A 15,920-nucleotide genomic window follows, 5' to 3' on the forward strand; every position below is an offset into this window, starting at 1 on the left:
TACCGTAAATATTAAAATTGCACCGATGCAAAATGCAGAACTAATGCGTGTCTCGGATCAATATTCTAGTGGAATCATTTAGTGCGTTTTGTTGTAAACCCCAGCGCAGAGTTGCCATCCACCTGGCAAAGAAGCAATCAGAACCGAAAAACAATTACTACGAACTATAAAGGAAATACTTCTGGTCAAAAATTTTTGTTAGCGCACTTCATGAATTATGATAGCAGCCTTTTAGAGCAGTTGTTAATGTCAGTTTGAGTGGATTGCATGCTTCTAGCTAACATGAGTTAACCTTGCCGTAATACAAAAACAAGCAGTAGATGCACGGATGTCTAAAATTTGCAAATTTACAATGTGTGCGTGTGTGTGTACCTCAACAAATTCTAATAATAATTGATGTGTTACATGCACTTTTACCATTTGTCGTGAATTTAGCTTGTCCCCCCCCACCCCCCAATCAATGTGAAAAAATGGAAACATGCCAAATATACCACGACTTTTCTATGGCCATCGTACCCATCAGTATCATTGTAGATAGGAAGAAGTACACGTACGGAATTTTTGTGCTTCAATTTGAAATGCAGTGTTTATAAAAAATCTGCACACCTATGTGCAAAAAGGTAGGATTTTGTGATTTAAAAAAATCACACTAAGTTAAGTAATTTCAAACCTTTTTCCACCATTATTTTTAGTATACACTGAAATAATGTGGTAGGACAAGTGTGCACACCCTCTTAAAGCTAGGGATGTGGTTATGTTCAGAATTAACCAATCCTATTCAAACTCGTGTTAAATGGGATTCAGCACACACCATTGTCACCATTTTAATTCATCCGGTTGATCCCAAATAAAGTTGAGCTGTTCTAGTAGGCTTTTCCTGACATGAGATGTATTTATTTGTTTGCTTTCTAACAGAAACCTGAAGGTTTTGTGCTAACCCCGAGTGCCATTTGGAATTGTTCATTATTGCATCCACCTTGTCTCAGGCCTTTGGTCCAGCTTTTTTCTTTATTTTTAACGCATCCTGCAATCCAATCCTGTGCCCCTGGCTGCAGCGAGCCACGCCACCACCAGTGGACGCTGCCGGTTTTGCCGAGAAAAAAAAGAAAAGAAAAAAAAAAAAAAAAACGGCGACGCATGCGCAGAGGCTCGGCCGCGGCTGTCATCTGAGGACACGTGAGGTAACCACACATGTTCGCGTTGTTGTCGCGCACAAGGAATCCCTGTGCGGTGTCGTTTATTCGCCTTTTCACGAAAGCACCACGACACACTTGGCCCAAGCCCGCTTTTGCCGGTGCTAGTGAATGGGTTGAAAAGTGAAGTGAAGGGGATCGCTCACCGGCTTCGTTTAAAGCCCCGGAGTGCACTGAGTTCGTGTGTCCGTAAAAGGTGGACCGACGAAGACACTTCTCCCGAGTCCCGTCGCGTGAGCTAGCTTCCGTTTAAACTGAGTAGCCCTCTTACTAACTCACCCAAAAGCAAAATGTCTGCGTCGTTAAAGCCAAGCGCCGTTAGTCAAAAGCGCCGTGATGTCAAGCTGCCCCGTCATCTGCTCGCATGAGCCGACTTCCACTTCCTGCGCAGGCGGGCAGGCAGCGGGCACTCGGAGGACGAGCGTGGCCGAGGTAGGTGCGCGACGGGCGCCCACGGAGGAGTCACAAAAGACGATAGAGAGGACGGAAGGAAGGAGGAACCGGCGGGAGCTCCATTTTTCAACTTAACTTCTTTGGTCGTCGTCGCCGGCTGACAGTTCATGGACTAGCCACATATATTCGGGTAAATATATATTTAAATATGTACAGTATACACGGACTGTTGTATGTCTGTGACGCAAAGCTTGTGTCTCGTTTGAATGTGCTGACATATGACACTGCAGTGCTGTGTTCGAGTTTCAAAAGTCATTTCAAAATGGTTGCCCTATAGGTCCAGTATTTATGGTAAACTCTTGTCATACATTTAACCCCACCCGCCCACTAAAGTGGGGAAAGTGCCATTTTAGAAAAAATTAAATATCAAAGTTGCGTCACGGTGAAGTCAAAACAAAACCCAAATCTCCACCCACAATGAAGCTATTGTGGCGTGGTAGTCCTGCAATGCACTGGATAGCTAACCCCCCCACCCACTTTGTCCTACTGCAGTGAACACATCATCTCTTTGAATGTCTGCTTTTTTTTTTGTGCTACTGTAACTGAACACGTGCATTTTGGGTGAGGAGGACTTTAAATGTCATTTTGTGGCAAGGTTCATCTTCCTCGAACCCTGAGGTCATAGAGAGAGCGCGTGTGTGTGCGTGTGTGTTTCACAACCATTGACATCCAACCTCGACTGTGGAGACATTCCCGACAGGGACATTTTTTATTTTTTTTTTACAAGGAAAATGTCAGAATATTAGACTGTACATGTGGCTTCATTTCCTCCCCTGTCCGTCCTTTTAAATCACCTCATTCTTATCAGTCAGACCAATGACAAGTGGTGCGATTGTTTATGTGTCCTGCGATTGGCTGGCGACCAGTTCAGGGTGTACCCCACCTCTCGCCCGAAGATAGCTGGGATAGGCTCCAGCACACCCGTGACCCGAGTGTTTGTGTCTTGTGGTTCCATATAGTATAGTCACATGCCTGCCTTTACATTTCATTGTGTTGTTTCTGACTGGCAGAAACAAAGTCTCAAGCACAGCCAAAAATCACAGTCGAGTGTAACCTTCTTTCAAGGCCAAACAATTTGAATGTGTATCAGGCGCACCTTGTTGGAATGTTGTCTTCAATTGGTTGTGGAATTTTTTAAAATATTGCTAGAAAAATAAAACTATGATACGAGCGACTTAATGCGGCGCTCTGAAAATATCAGTGAAAAAGTATATTCCTGTACGTTGGTCGAAACTGTTGACACCATAAATTTTAATTGCAAAGGCAATGTTTTAAGTAACATTAACTGTCTTGGAAGTGGAAATAGAAGTGAACCACCAATAAATGACGTCTAAACTTTAATGACAAAGGCGTAATACAAAAGTAATTTGTGTCACATATACTCCTTACTCAATAAAATGTTGAAAAAGAAAGCTTGGAGACATGTTGAATCAGATGAATTTTTCCTTCCTTTCAAAGAGGCAGTGCAAAATAGTTAATCTTTTGATACTCGCTTAGGATTGTTACAACAACAAAAAGTGAAATAAAAGCTATAAAAAAGCCAAAGAAAAAGCAAGAATGAATAAATTGACGTTCTCGGACGGTTGGAAGTCAGAATTTTTGTATGAATTTAGCAGCATATTTTTTCCCCCCTCGGAACACCTTGTCACACAAGTCTAAAAACCGTTATAACTGTAAAACATGAACAGAACAAAACGCTATCTTTGACATTGTATTGGGTCATTTCCAATGTATTTTCGTCTTTTAACTTCAAAGCTTCTTCTAGAGTAGGTGTCGTAAAATTTCGATGTTTGCTGATCTGAGGTCTTTTGAAATCTGCTGATACAGAAGTGACAACAAAATTCCCAAAGAGCCAAACAAAAGCAATAATGAATATTTTGAGGTTTGCTTATTTAAATCTCCTGGGATTTGCTGGTTTAGTGTGAAATCACAGATGACAACAAATGTCAATTTGCAAATTAATGAGTTGCGATTCATACAATATTTGTGGGCATTTGACTTGAGAGTTTTAACTGTTGTTTTTGGTTATCAAATCTCATAATTATTTTGTTTGCGTTTAAATGTCTATTACAATCATCCTTATGCTGTACTTGTATTTCACGCACATTTATGACTAGTGGATTCACGTATTTGCAGATTTCTTTTTTTTTTGTGGAACCTATCCTCTGTTATTTGCTGAAAAACTGATTTAGTTGTTTTTGTGGCACCATCTTGTGGCATTTTGGTGCCAAGAAACTAGGTTGAAGTGAGTTAAGGAGCTTCAGTTAGAACAACAACAAAAAAACATCATTGGCAGCGGTAACAAATATGCTAAAATATAATGATCATAACAAAATGAAAACAGGATTTCTCATGCGGATTGCGTAAGGTACTCTGAAAATGGAATATTGCATGTGTAATATTTATGAAGCCCTTTGACACGTTTAAGGTGCCGTAGGAATTCTGACTTGGTGTGGTCCAGAGAAAGTTCGTTTTTTTTTGTTTTTTTTTTTATAAATTCCGTGTGGTGGACGACATGGAACGTTATATAATGAGGACCCACAGTTGTCTTTTATGTTTATGATTAACACACACACACACACACGGGCATAACTTGATTTGCTTTCTAGTCTCCTTTTTTGCTAAACCTTTCATTGGCTTGGCGCTCCTCCAGAGGGTCGTGACGGCTCTCGGCAGCTGTATTTGTGTGTGTGTGCGCGGGCGTGTGCATGCGTGCTAGCCGTGTCCCGGGATGCCCTTCCTCCATAGGCCTCACACTATACAGCATTCCACGAGGGGGCTGGGGAGAGGAGGAGGGTAGAAGGGGGGAGTGTCAAGGAGAGAGAGAACGGCAGCACTTTTCAATCCCATTTGGGGCTTGAAAATGTTGGTGAGAAGCACAGGAAAAAAACAATTTGAAAAAAATTCCAGACGGACTAGTCTCCCTGGTAACACAAAGTAACGTTCCTTTGATTTTTTTTTTTTTAAATTGATTGTTGTTGTTTTTTTTTTTTTTGGTGAGGGGGGGGGCGGGAGGAGTTTTTGACTTATTCAAGCATTCCATGGCATTGTTCCACTGCACCAAACGCCTCATGTACGCATGCCCCCATGCTTTGTTTTTACATCAGTGGGTGCGAAACCTGCAGACAGTGGGCTACATGACACCTGCCATGCATTTGTAATCACGGATGTTGATTTTGTTTTTGTACTGAGCCGCCAGGAGTCAGGACAGAGATGCGCGTACAGTGAACCCTCACTATTCATGGGGATGAGGGACCAATACAAATAGCAGCAATTAATGAACAGGAGACACCCGCCCTAAAAATGTTTAGGATCGCCTATATTAACAGTTTACACTGTAAATGTAGCTGTGTAATCTCCAAAAAGTTGAACATTTAAACACATCTTACATCCATCCATCCATTTTCTGAGCCGCTTCTCCTCACTAGGGTTGCGGGCGTGCTGGAGCCTATCCCATCTATCATCGGGCAGGAGGCGGGGTACACCCTGAACTGGTTGCCAGCCAATCGCAGGGCACATACAAACAAACAACATTCGCACTCACATTCACACCTACGGGCAATTTAGAGTCCCCAATTAATGCATGTTTTTGGGATGTGGGAGGAAACCGGAGTGCCCGGAGAAAACCCACGCAGGCACGGTGAGAACATGCAAACTCCACACAGGCGGGACCGGGGATTGAACCCCGCTCCTCAGAACTGTGAGGCTGACGCTCTAACCAGTCGTCCACCGTGCCGCCCACATCTTACATTACCCTTGAAAATAAAAGACTTATAGAGGATGTAATTAAAAAAACAAAGAGAGAGAGAAATCTGTTACTCCGTAACAACCCAGGCTAAATTTAGCTCCTCCCAGACATACTTGTCTCTCAGTTGAAATGTATCAATTCAACATACTTTGTTGAACCAAGTACTGTACAGTAGGCCTGGGCATTGTCAAAAACCTCACGATTTGATTCAATTTCAATTCTTAGGTTGCATCTCAATTCAATATTGATTCTTTAGGGTTGGAATTCGATTCAATTTGATATTGATTTAAATGTTCCGATATCAATTCAGTAAAGAGTAAAAATACACCCCAAAAAATATTTATATTTAAATATTTATTTTTGATATGTAAAAATGGCAAAAACCTTTTTTATGCAATAAAACATCTGAATAAAAAAATTGCAGTTTTGTATAAACACTGAGAAGGCAAAGTGTGTGTAAACTTAAATTGTTTATTTCCTCTGAGAAATTGTATTTAAAAAATGCACAATAATAACATATTTGTTCATATGGGGTACAAAGGTTTAAACATGATGAAAGCACTATATTGAAAAAATAAAGTGCATGTATACTTAAACAATATTTCTTTACATGTTAGGGTTATTATTATTTGGAGGGGGAATTAAGTAATACCTAATTAAGTAGCATGTTTTCGGCATGGCGAGACAAGCCAGTACAGGTACTTTCTTCGTCAAACCACATGAATTTACTGCGTCTGTCAACAAGTTTGCTGTATTGCTCCCTTCCTGTGTGGCTTCTGTGTAGGGCGCTCGACTCTGCAGAACATTTGACACGAATTCCCGCTCGTTAGAAATAAAATGAGAAGTTATAGTTACATACGTAGGGGTCAGTCGCTCTTTCTGTAGACTTCAGTCACTCCAAAACCGCAGTTTAACTCCGTGTACCGTTCTGGGACAGCGACTTCCGGCGTGTTTTCGTGTTGGAATTTCATATTATGGTTGGAGGTCTTTTGGCCATTTCTGTGTTCCAGATTTACAGGAGATCCCAAAATGTCCCCAAATGTCAAATTTAAATGTAGAAGTTGCTCACTTCACGCTGCTGTAGCAACCGCTGTTTGCTTGAGTAGCCATTGTCTTTGGCTCCCGTCGATACAAGGCGAACCACATACACGGTGCCTTACAGTGGCGAGGAGTTGAATCGATTTAGCAGATTTTCAGAATCTGCATTGAAATGGGATAATAAAAATTGCAATGCATTGATGAATCGATATTTTTACCCACCCCTACTATAGAGTACTAGTTTCCTATTTAAATGAGGCTTTTCAGCCACCTTGTGACATCTTGGTACGTTTCCGAAGGCGCACTAAAAGTGAGAATAGGTGAATTTGCAAGTAGTAAACTGCTGTTTCGCGGGGATTACTGTATACTGCTTTTCAATTATCCATTTTTTTTATTTTTAGTGATACATACTCTCATTTTTCCCAAATACATATATCGCTATTTTTAGTCAGGCACTTACTGTACCTCACACTGAGCAGTTAGTCCTTATCATCTGATCAGTTGTTAACTTCCACCACGGCCAATAGTGATCCAGACTTTTCTCTGCATCGTCTTGAGATGTTCATCACCCTGCTTTCTCCGGCTTCAAAGCCACAAGAAACCTTGCCTGCCTTTCGGACCTCGACTGGAATGTTTCAAGGCGCTGCTGTTCGCTGTCAAGCCGTCCAGCTATCGGCTGGTGGCCAACTCTAGCTACTCCTCTGCTAACATGGCGCCTTAAAAGGAACAGGATGTTTGGGCGGCATCTTTGCGCATTTGAGAGAGAGCACAAAAACATGTTAATAGGTGTTTTTCAGCGAATAGTATTAGTTATGTGCTTCAGAAAAAATTGCAAGTAGGTGAGCCTTTGCTGCACCACTTTCTGACATTGCAATACATTCTCATTGCAGCTCTTTGGCATTGACGGGTACTTTTCAAAAAGCCCAAAAGCGAAACACACATATATCGATTGCAGCAGCACATTTTCTTTATTAACTTAACGCGGGCCTTGTTGATTTATGTGTATGTTTACCCGTCAGTCATTTTTCCTTCCTGAGACGCAGCGCTGACTCACCTTGGATGGCATACCACGCTCTCATACAATGGTCTTGTATTTCCTTGCCATGTGTGTTTGTGTGTGTGTTGTTGCCAGCCTAAGGTGTGCATGCGTGCATGTATGTGTGTGTTCGGGCTTGTCGCTGGTTGTGAGTCAACTGCGAAGTCTTCCTACCCATCTTCGTTTTCAGTCAGCGTCACAGTGTACAGTATAGCTATGAATCCACAGTGTAGGTGTCTGCTGAAATGTGTTTCCACTGCATACATCTATTCTTTTCAGGTGCCCAAGGGGTTCTGTAACAATGGCATCTCATTATATTGTGCAAATGTACCCAATAAAGCCACCCGTGAGTCGGTTTAACTAAAATGTTGTTGGCTCAGTGTGGCAACGAATGATTCTAATGATTTATGAGGGAAATTACCTTAAAGTGTTTAAAATGTATACTTGTTACCTTGGATTTTTTTTCTCACAATTTAAAACAGTTCCCATGTGTCTGTGGCACCATTTTGTCAAACTATTCCATGGATGAATTTTTTCCCTTTTTTAAAAAAAGGGGGCAAACCTGTTTGTATTATGATAGGAAAAGCTAGGGAGTTGGTTGACATGATGATTAAAAGAAAGGTAGATATATTGTTTGTCCACTTGAGCACTTAGTAAGGCTGTAAGCTTAAGGGCAGGGTTCAAATTATTTTACCATGGTATAGATGGGAAAATAAATTTAGTTGTTTTAAAGGAAGAGTCAAGCCCAGTACATACACAATGATAATCGGGCTGTTTTTGTCCCTATTCTGCCTCCTCCCTACCAAGCACGTCCAACGCCAGATAATCGTATGTCATATAAGATTATCCTATAAGATTGTCCTTTGGTCTGAGGGGTTTTAAGAGTGGATTTGTCCAGATTTTAGGGTCCTGACTGTTGTTTGTTTATATGCACCAAACAGCAGTTCAGAGTACCCACCCTTTTTGGAGTCCTTGGAGGGGGATGCTGAAGAGTGCTCCCGCTGGGGACTCCATCGTTCTGCTGGGGGACTTCAATGCTCATGTGACGGTGAGACCTGGAAGGGCGTGATTGGGAGGAACGGCCCCCACGATCAGAACCCGAGTGGTGTTCTGTTATTGGACTTCTTTGCTTATCACGGATTGTCCATAACGAACACCATGTTCAAGCACAAGGGTGTCCATACGTGCACTTGGCACCAGGACACCCTAGTTCGCAGTTAGATGATCCACTTTGTGGTCGTGTCATTTGACTTGCGGACGCATGTCTTGGACACTCGGGTGAAGAGAGGTGCGGAGCTGTCAACTCATCACCAACTGGTGGTGAGTTGGTTACGATGGTGGGGGAAGATGCCGGTCTGACCTGGCAGGCCCAAACGTATCGTGAGGGTCTGCTGGGAACGTCTGGAAGAATCCCCTGTCAGAAGGAGTTTCAACTCCCACGTACCGGGGGAAACTGGGGACGGCCGACCAGCGCTGTGGCCATGAGGTGGTCGGTGCCTGTCGTGGCAGCAATCCCAGAACCCGTTGGTGGACACCAAGGGTGAGGGATGCCGTCAAGCTGAAGAAGACATCCTATCGGGTCTTTTTGGCCTGTGGGACTCCTGAGGCAGCTGACACGCCTTCCCATGAGAGTGTTGTGTGGCTTTTCGAGAAGAGGTGAGACAGGCATCTCCATGGGCAGAAGGAGCTTCCAGAAGACTGGACCACTCCAGCCAAGGTGATCAGAGAGACAGGCAGGAGAGTTCTGGCGTGTGTTTTTGTAGGAAATGGGAGAAAAAGACTTGGTGGTAGAACCTTAAAGTGCAGGAAAGCATACAAGCCAAGAGGTTACCTCAAAAGAAGTTGGACACTGAGGCGACTGAGGTGAGGAGACAGACGGTGTAGGATGAATGTAGAGGTGCCATAGGCCAAACAAAAGGCATATGATGAGATGTATGCTACGTTGGACAGTAAAGGAGGACAGAAAGATCTATACTGGTTGGTCAGACAGAGGATAGAGATGTAAAGGAGTGTGCTGGATCGAAGTAAAGAATACTTTGATGAATGAGGTTAATGAGAGAGACAGAAGAGTAAACGTGTGGTTGACCAGGAAATAACAGTGATTAGTAGGGGGAAGTTAGAAACCCTAAATAAAGTGAAAAATGGAAAGGAAGTTGGTCCTAATGACTTACCTGTGGTGGTATGGAAGCATCTAGGAGAGGTGGCAGTGTAGTTTTTGACCAGGTTGTTCAACAGAATTCGAGAGGAGAAGATGCTTTAGAAATGGAACAAAAGTAACACTGGTGCCCATTTTTAAGAACAAGGGTGATGTGCAGAGTTGTAAGAACTGTGGACGAATAAAGTTGATGAGCCACGCAATGAAGTTATGGGAAAGAGTAGTAGAAGCTAGACTCGGGACAGAAGTGAGTACTTACAAGCAACAGTATGGTTTCATGCCTAGAAAAGAGTACCACAGGTGCATTATTTGCCTTGAGGATGTTGATGGAGAAGTACAAAGAAGGTCAGAAGGAGCTGCATATTGTATCTTTGTAGATCTAGAGAAAGCCCATGACAGGGTACACAAAGAGGAACCGTGGTACTCCATGAAGGGAGAGAAATATGTTAGAATAATACAGGACATGGATGAGGGCAGCAGAAGAGTGGTGCTGTAGGTGTAACAGGGGCGTTTAAGGGACTGCATCAGGGATCAGCTCTGAGCCCCTTCCTGTTTGTAGTGGTGATGGATCAGCTAACAGATGAGGTTAGACCGGAAGCCACATGCACCATGATGTTTGCAGATGACGTGATCTGCAGGAAGCAGGTGGGAGAACATTTCAAAAGGTGGAGGCATGCACTGGAAAAGTAAGGAATAAAAATTTTCGATTGTCTGGCAACCAGTTCAGGGTGTACCCCACCTCCTGCCCGATGACAGCTGGGATTGGCTCCAGTACGCCCGCGACCCTAGTGAGGTGAAGCGGCCAGAAAATGGATGGATGGATGGATTATGGGATATTTTATGTAGATTTTTAAGAAAACTATACTCAAATCAGCTTTAGAGCAAGTCTGTAACATAGCAAAATGTGGAAAACATGAAGGGGTGTGAATACTTTCTGGTGGCACTGTATGTGCATACATAAGAACGGGGGAGAAGGAAAAGTGAGGCTACAGAGAGAAGAGAGAGTGAGTGTGGAGGACTTTAAATACAGTCCAGAGCAGTGGTGAGTGTGGTTAGGAGGTGAAGAAATTGATCCAAGCATGTTGGAACGGGTGGAGGAAAGTGTCAGGTGTGTTATGTAACGGAAGAGTCTCTGCTAGGACGAAGGGCAACGTTTATGAGACAGTGATGAGGCCAGCTATGATGTATGGATTGGAGACAGTGGCGCTGACGAGACAACAGCAGGCAGAGCTGGATGTGGACGAAATTAAGATGTTGAGGTTCTCTCTCGGAGTGACCAGGTTGGATAGCACTAGAAATGAGCTCATCAGGGGGGCGTCCTAGGTTAACTGTTCGAGAGACAAAGTTAGACAGAGCAGACTTTGATGGGTTGGACACGTCCAGAGGAGAGAGAGTGCTTGTATTGGTAGAAGAATGATGAGGATGGAGCTGCAAGCCAAGAGAGCTAGAGGAAGACCAAAGAGGAGGTTGATAGATGTCGTGAGGGAGGACATGAGGGCAGTTGATGTTACAGTGGAGGATGCAAAAGATAAGCTTATATGGAAAAGGATGACGCGCTGTGATGACCAATGGGACAAGCCGAAAGGAAAAGAAGAACCTGTCTCATGCAAATGACCCACTGGCTAACCCTGTCCCCTTTACCGTGTGGCCAATGCCAGTATGGCTTCTGTTGCCATGAGAAACATGCGCAGAGTGAAGGGGCTTGCTACTTATGTAAGTCAAGAGTCTAAAAAAAGTTAGGATTTGAATAGGTTACAAGAGTTGATGGAACAAGCACACCAAAGGATACTATACTGTAACAGGGACTCCTGTTTAAGGGCGATCTCGACATACACAGTGAACAGCATGCAATGAACTAGTTTGTGCAGCGCTGTAAGAATCTGTGGTCAAGAAGACACACTCCTTTACCGCTATACTTATTGATTTTCATTTGATTATTTTATATTGATGGCCTAGAAGTGTTTATCACAAAGTTATTCACTGTAATTATGAATTTACTACTGAATTAGCGTAGGTCAGCGTTAGCCGCCGTAGCAAAGGAACTTGAAACAGTGGACCCCCTGATAAAGCAATATATCATTTAGCATACAACAGAGTTTGGCTGTAAATTCTAGATTCCATAAAACACAGACTTTCTCCAAGGCCAAGCAATAGTAAACGTCTCTGCCTGCATTATTTCATTGGAACTGTACCCTGCCTGCTGGTGGGTTCCGTGGCCAAGATGCAAGAAGACAGTAACTACGAAAAGTGGAAAATATATGTTAGCCCTCAACAAAATGCAGTGGATTCTTGGTGCAAGTTGAGGTACCGCCTCACCTCAAACTTTCCTGGTTGTGTTTGTAGTTGTAGTATTTCTGTATTCTGTGAATACACAGTATAATATACAAAAACAGATTTCCATCTTAAAAGTGTATTAGCTAAAGACGGTAGTAGTGATAACATTAATCCTTTGTCTGAAATTTCAACAGTTTATTGGTATTAAAGGGGAATTGTGACGTAAACTTGATTTTAAAATTGCTTGTAAACAAATAGTGTTTCTGAAGTTCCCCCAAATAACCAACTATGTAAATCTTTGTCCTTTCATTTTCTGTATCATTTGACTCCATCAGGGTCGCAGGTGAGCTAGAGACTATCCCAGCAGACAACCTGGACTGGTCACTAGCCAATCCCAGGGCACATAGACAACAACCATTCACACCTGTGGCCACTTTAGTATTCGATTAACTTCACATGCATGTTTTCCAAATCTGTCAGGAAGCTGCAGTACCTGGAGGAAACCCACACAAGCTGAGCTTTGAACCCCTATCCTCAGAACTATGAGAATTGCTGTCCAGTAGGCCAAAGTGCTGCCCGTAAATCTTTTGTGAGCTGCCTGCTCACAGACAATTCTTTTGTCTGTGAGCAGGCCCTTCTGAATTTTGCCTGATTGTGATGTCACAATTTTGGCTGATTGTGATGTCACAATTGCATAAGACCAACCCATACACTGAGTTTCTTTGCCCATAACTTAGGTGGCAGCTAGACTGGGTGAAGATCAGCCATTTTCAAGCGACAGCGGGGCTACAAGAAAACAATATCATGGCCTGAGTCAAAAGCTCATCAGCGGTCATGGTAACAAAAGCTCATTTGGCGTTGGCCCCCTAGTATAGGGCTCTCTGGTGAGATGTAGCTCACTTGTATTAGTCAGGACCAAACCCTGAGATCAAGCTAGAAAAGGAGGGGGAAAACTGTGTACTATAATTCTTCATCCTTGGTGTATTTTGACAACATCATGTAACAGACATGCTAGAAAGACACCTGGGAACTGTTTTAAACTTTTGGGGGGGGAAAAAAAAAAAAAAAAAAAAAAAAAAAAAGTTGTGACCACAAGACACATTTCCCATGATAGCACTGCCTTGACCCTACTATAATCCAAGCATGGTGTGCTCAGAGGGTGAAGTGATCATTGCCAAAACCACAGCAGTTCCTTTCAACTTTGAATCTTTACTCCAGGTGGCACAATTTGTAATGTCGGAAATGTATTACATGTTCTACCGTTTTATTTATTATTTTTTTTTAATTGAAGAAAGATCCACAATTGGCGGAATTTCTGCGTCTTTCTGTGTATTTTTCAAAATACTCAAGCAGTTCTATGCATACGCCAAGAATTTGGCATTGATTGCGGTTCTGAAAGCAGGAGTGCTCATTTTGAATCTCCTTCAATTCGCTGCATTTTTTGTTGTTGCTTTTTTTTTTTTTGTTAAGTTTGGAAAAACTGGCTAAGCAAAAAGCTATTAGGCCTCTTGAACTGTTGCTGTGGGCTCTTTTCAGGAAGCATTCCAAGATGGCAGACAATGAACAGTAAACACAGGGCATTTAAATACAAACAAAACTTTTGTGTGTGTGTGAAAATGTTAGATAATCCTCATAGCTAAATGTCACGTGGCAAGAAACCCGACAAATGAATTCACTCAGTGTGTGTGCGTGTGTGCGTGTGTGTGTGTGTGTGTGTGTGTGTGTGTGTGTATTTGTCAGCTCTCTGCTAAGTGACATGTTTGGCCATTGGCGTGATGCCAAGCTAGCCCGATCACATGGCATGAAATGTCGTGCCTGCGTTTGTGTTGTGCGTTCGTGTGATGCCGCATGTCCGTGTGTTTGCGGCTGGCTGGGGTAATGAAAGGATGGAGAGAGGAGGAGGGGGGGGGGAGTATGTGGTGTGTAGTGCGGGTTTGCGCGCGTGGGGTTGATTGTTACGTGTATTTTCAGCATGAATCTGCAGCATGTAGCATGCGTTTAGTTCAAAACAAGTCATGGGATTGTGTCCTCAGACAGGATGGAAAATTGGATTTTGCCACTTAATGACACTTGAAAGTACAAAAAAATGTGCCTTTCAATTTGAAGCGCATTAAAAAAAATCATTAATCTTAAATAGTAATTATTATTAATAATTTTGTTGTCTTGTGACCCCTCTTAAATCTTGATGAATTTGTTATGCCAAGCATGTTGTATGTAAAAATATCAATCTGTTTATTGATACAGCCCTACTACAATTCGAGGCAGTCAGTGAGTAATTGAAGCCCCCCCACCCCCCAAAAAAGGTTTATAATGGCCATTTACGCGACAAGTTAGCAACAAAGCGATACTTTTCTATTTAAGAGGTTATGCCTTGACTAAATGAATCTCCTCACCTCACTTCAACATTGTTCTTTGCCACCAAGATTTCAGAAAATGTCGCAAAAGCTCATCTTTTACATTAAACACAGCTATCATATCAGTACAAAAACAGCAAACAGGAGCAAATACGTAACTGAGCAGCTTCCAAAAAAAAAATCCATGACTTAGGCGAATTTGCGAATCGCAAATGAGAAGGGCGCTATACATTTGGGATCGGGGAATCACAGATCAACTCCTGATACGATATCAAGGTATTTTGTCAACAATATCGATCTTGTCGTAATACAGCCTAAGAAAACGCAAATATGTGTATGTCAATGTTTTGTTTGTTACATATTTAACGTCATCATTATAATATACATAAAATCAAGAATATACACGCAAAAATGCTTTTTCAACTCACAAATGAGATCACAATGATTTTACCCACAATATTGATCATATTGTTACACTGGAAAGAGGATGTGAAATGTAATATTTAAAAAAATAAAACGTGTTACTATATAAATACACACGTAGACAAAATTGTTGGTAACCCTCTGTTAATGAAAGAAAAACCCAAAGTGGTCACAAAAATAACAAACAAAAGCAATAATAAATTACAATTTACTGAATATTAACCAGTGGAAATCAGACATCGCTTTTGAATTGTGGTTCAACAGTATTATTTTAAAAATACAAACTCATGAAACAGGCCTAGACAAAAATGATGGTATTCCTAGTAAACATTGAAAATAATTTGACCAAAGGGACATGTTCAAACAAGGTGTGTCCTCTGAAGCTATGTTCACACTGGAGGTCAATACAGATGTTTTTTGTTTTTTTACCCCAATGTGACATCTCATTTTCATCAGAATCAGAATCATCTTTATTTGCCAAGTATGTCCAAAACACAATGTCAATGTGAACAATACAATTCCGATTTTTCTCTCTCTCATATCCGCCCCAGATAACACAACAAAACGGCAGACAAAGGACAGAAAAAAGTCAGTGGCGAAAAGAAGATGCTTTAGAACTGATAAATATAAGAAAATGTTTGCTCCGGTAGCACAAAATCCTAAAATTACCACTAGTGTGTCATGACCAGATCTACGTGAGGGGCCGTATTTACTTTCATCAACACGCGCCTACCTGAGGGAAGGAGCTGGAAGAGCCGGTGACCGGGGTGCGGAGGGTCCGAGAGGATTTTGCACGCTCTTGTCTTAGTTCTGGCAGCGTGCAAGTCCTCAATGGTGGGTAGGGGGGTACCGACAATCCTTTCAGCAGTTTTGATTGTCCGTTGCAGTCGGAGTTTGTCCTTTTTTGTAGCAGCACCAAACCAGACTGTGATGGAAGAACAAAGGAGTGATTTGATGACCGCTGTGTAGAACTGTCTCAGCAGCTCCGGTGGCAGGCAGTGCTTTCTCAGAAGCCGCAGGAAGTACATCCTCTGCTGTGTCCTTTTTGAGGACAGAGTTGATGTTGGTAGCCCACTTCAGGTCCTGAGAGACTGTAATTCCCAGGAACTTGAAGGTTTCGACGGTTGACACAAGGCAGCTGGACAACGTCAGGGGCAGCTGTGGCGAAGGATGCCTCCTGAGGTCCACGATCATCTCTACAGCTTGAGCGTGTTCAGCTCCAGGCCGATGACAGTGGTGTCATCTG

At 42.5% G+C, this 15,920-nt stretch overlaps 1 protein-coding gene across 2 annotated transcripts in view; it reads left to right on the top strand.

Annotated features, from left to right (window-relative positions):
• Positions 1-15,920, top strand: part of LOC133413577 (nucleus accumbens-associated protein 2) — a 95,038-nt gene that overhangs the window by 958 nt on the left and 78,160 nt on the right. Inside the window, exons 1-2 of one of the 2 annotated variants that reach the window (XM_061698131.1) lie at positions 1,165-1,181; positions 1,585-1,776. The exons of the other annotated variant lie outside the window; for it this stretch is intronic. The gene's annotated coding sequence lies outside the window, so the exon portion shown is untranslated. Of the gene's footprint in view, positions 1-1,164; positions 1,182-1,584; positions 1,777-15,920 lie in introns of those variants that run through there. 2 annotated transcript variants of the gene reach the window in all.

The sequence above is a fragment of the Phycodurus eques genome, chromosome 15 (assembly GCF_024500275.1).
Source record: "Phycodurus eques isolate BA_2022a chromosome 15, UOR_Pequ_1.1, whole genome shotgun sequence".
Taxonomy (NCBI): domain Eukaryota; kingdom Metazoa; phylum Chordata; class Actinopteri; order Syngnathiformes; family Syngnathidae; genus Phycodurus; species Phycodurus eques.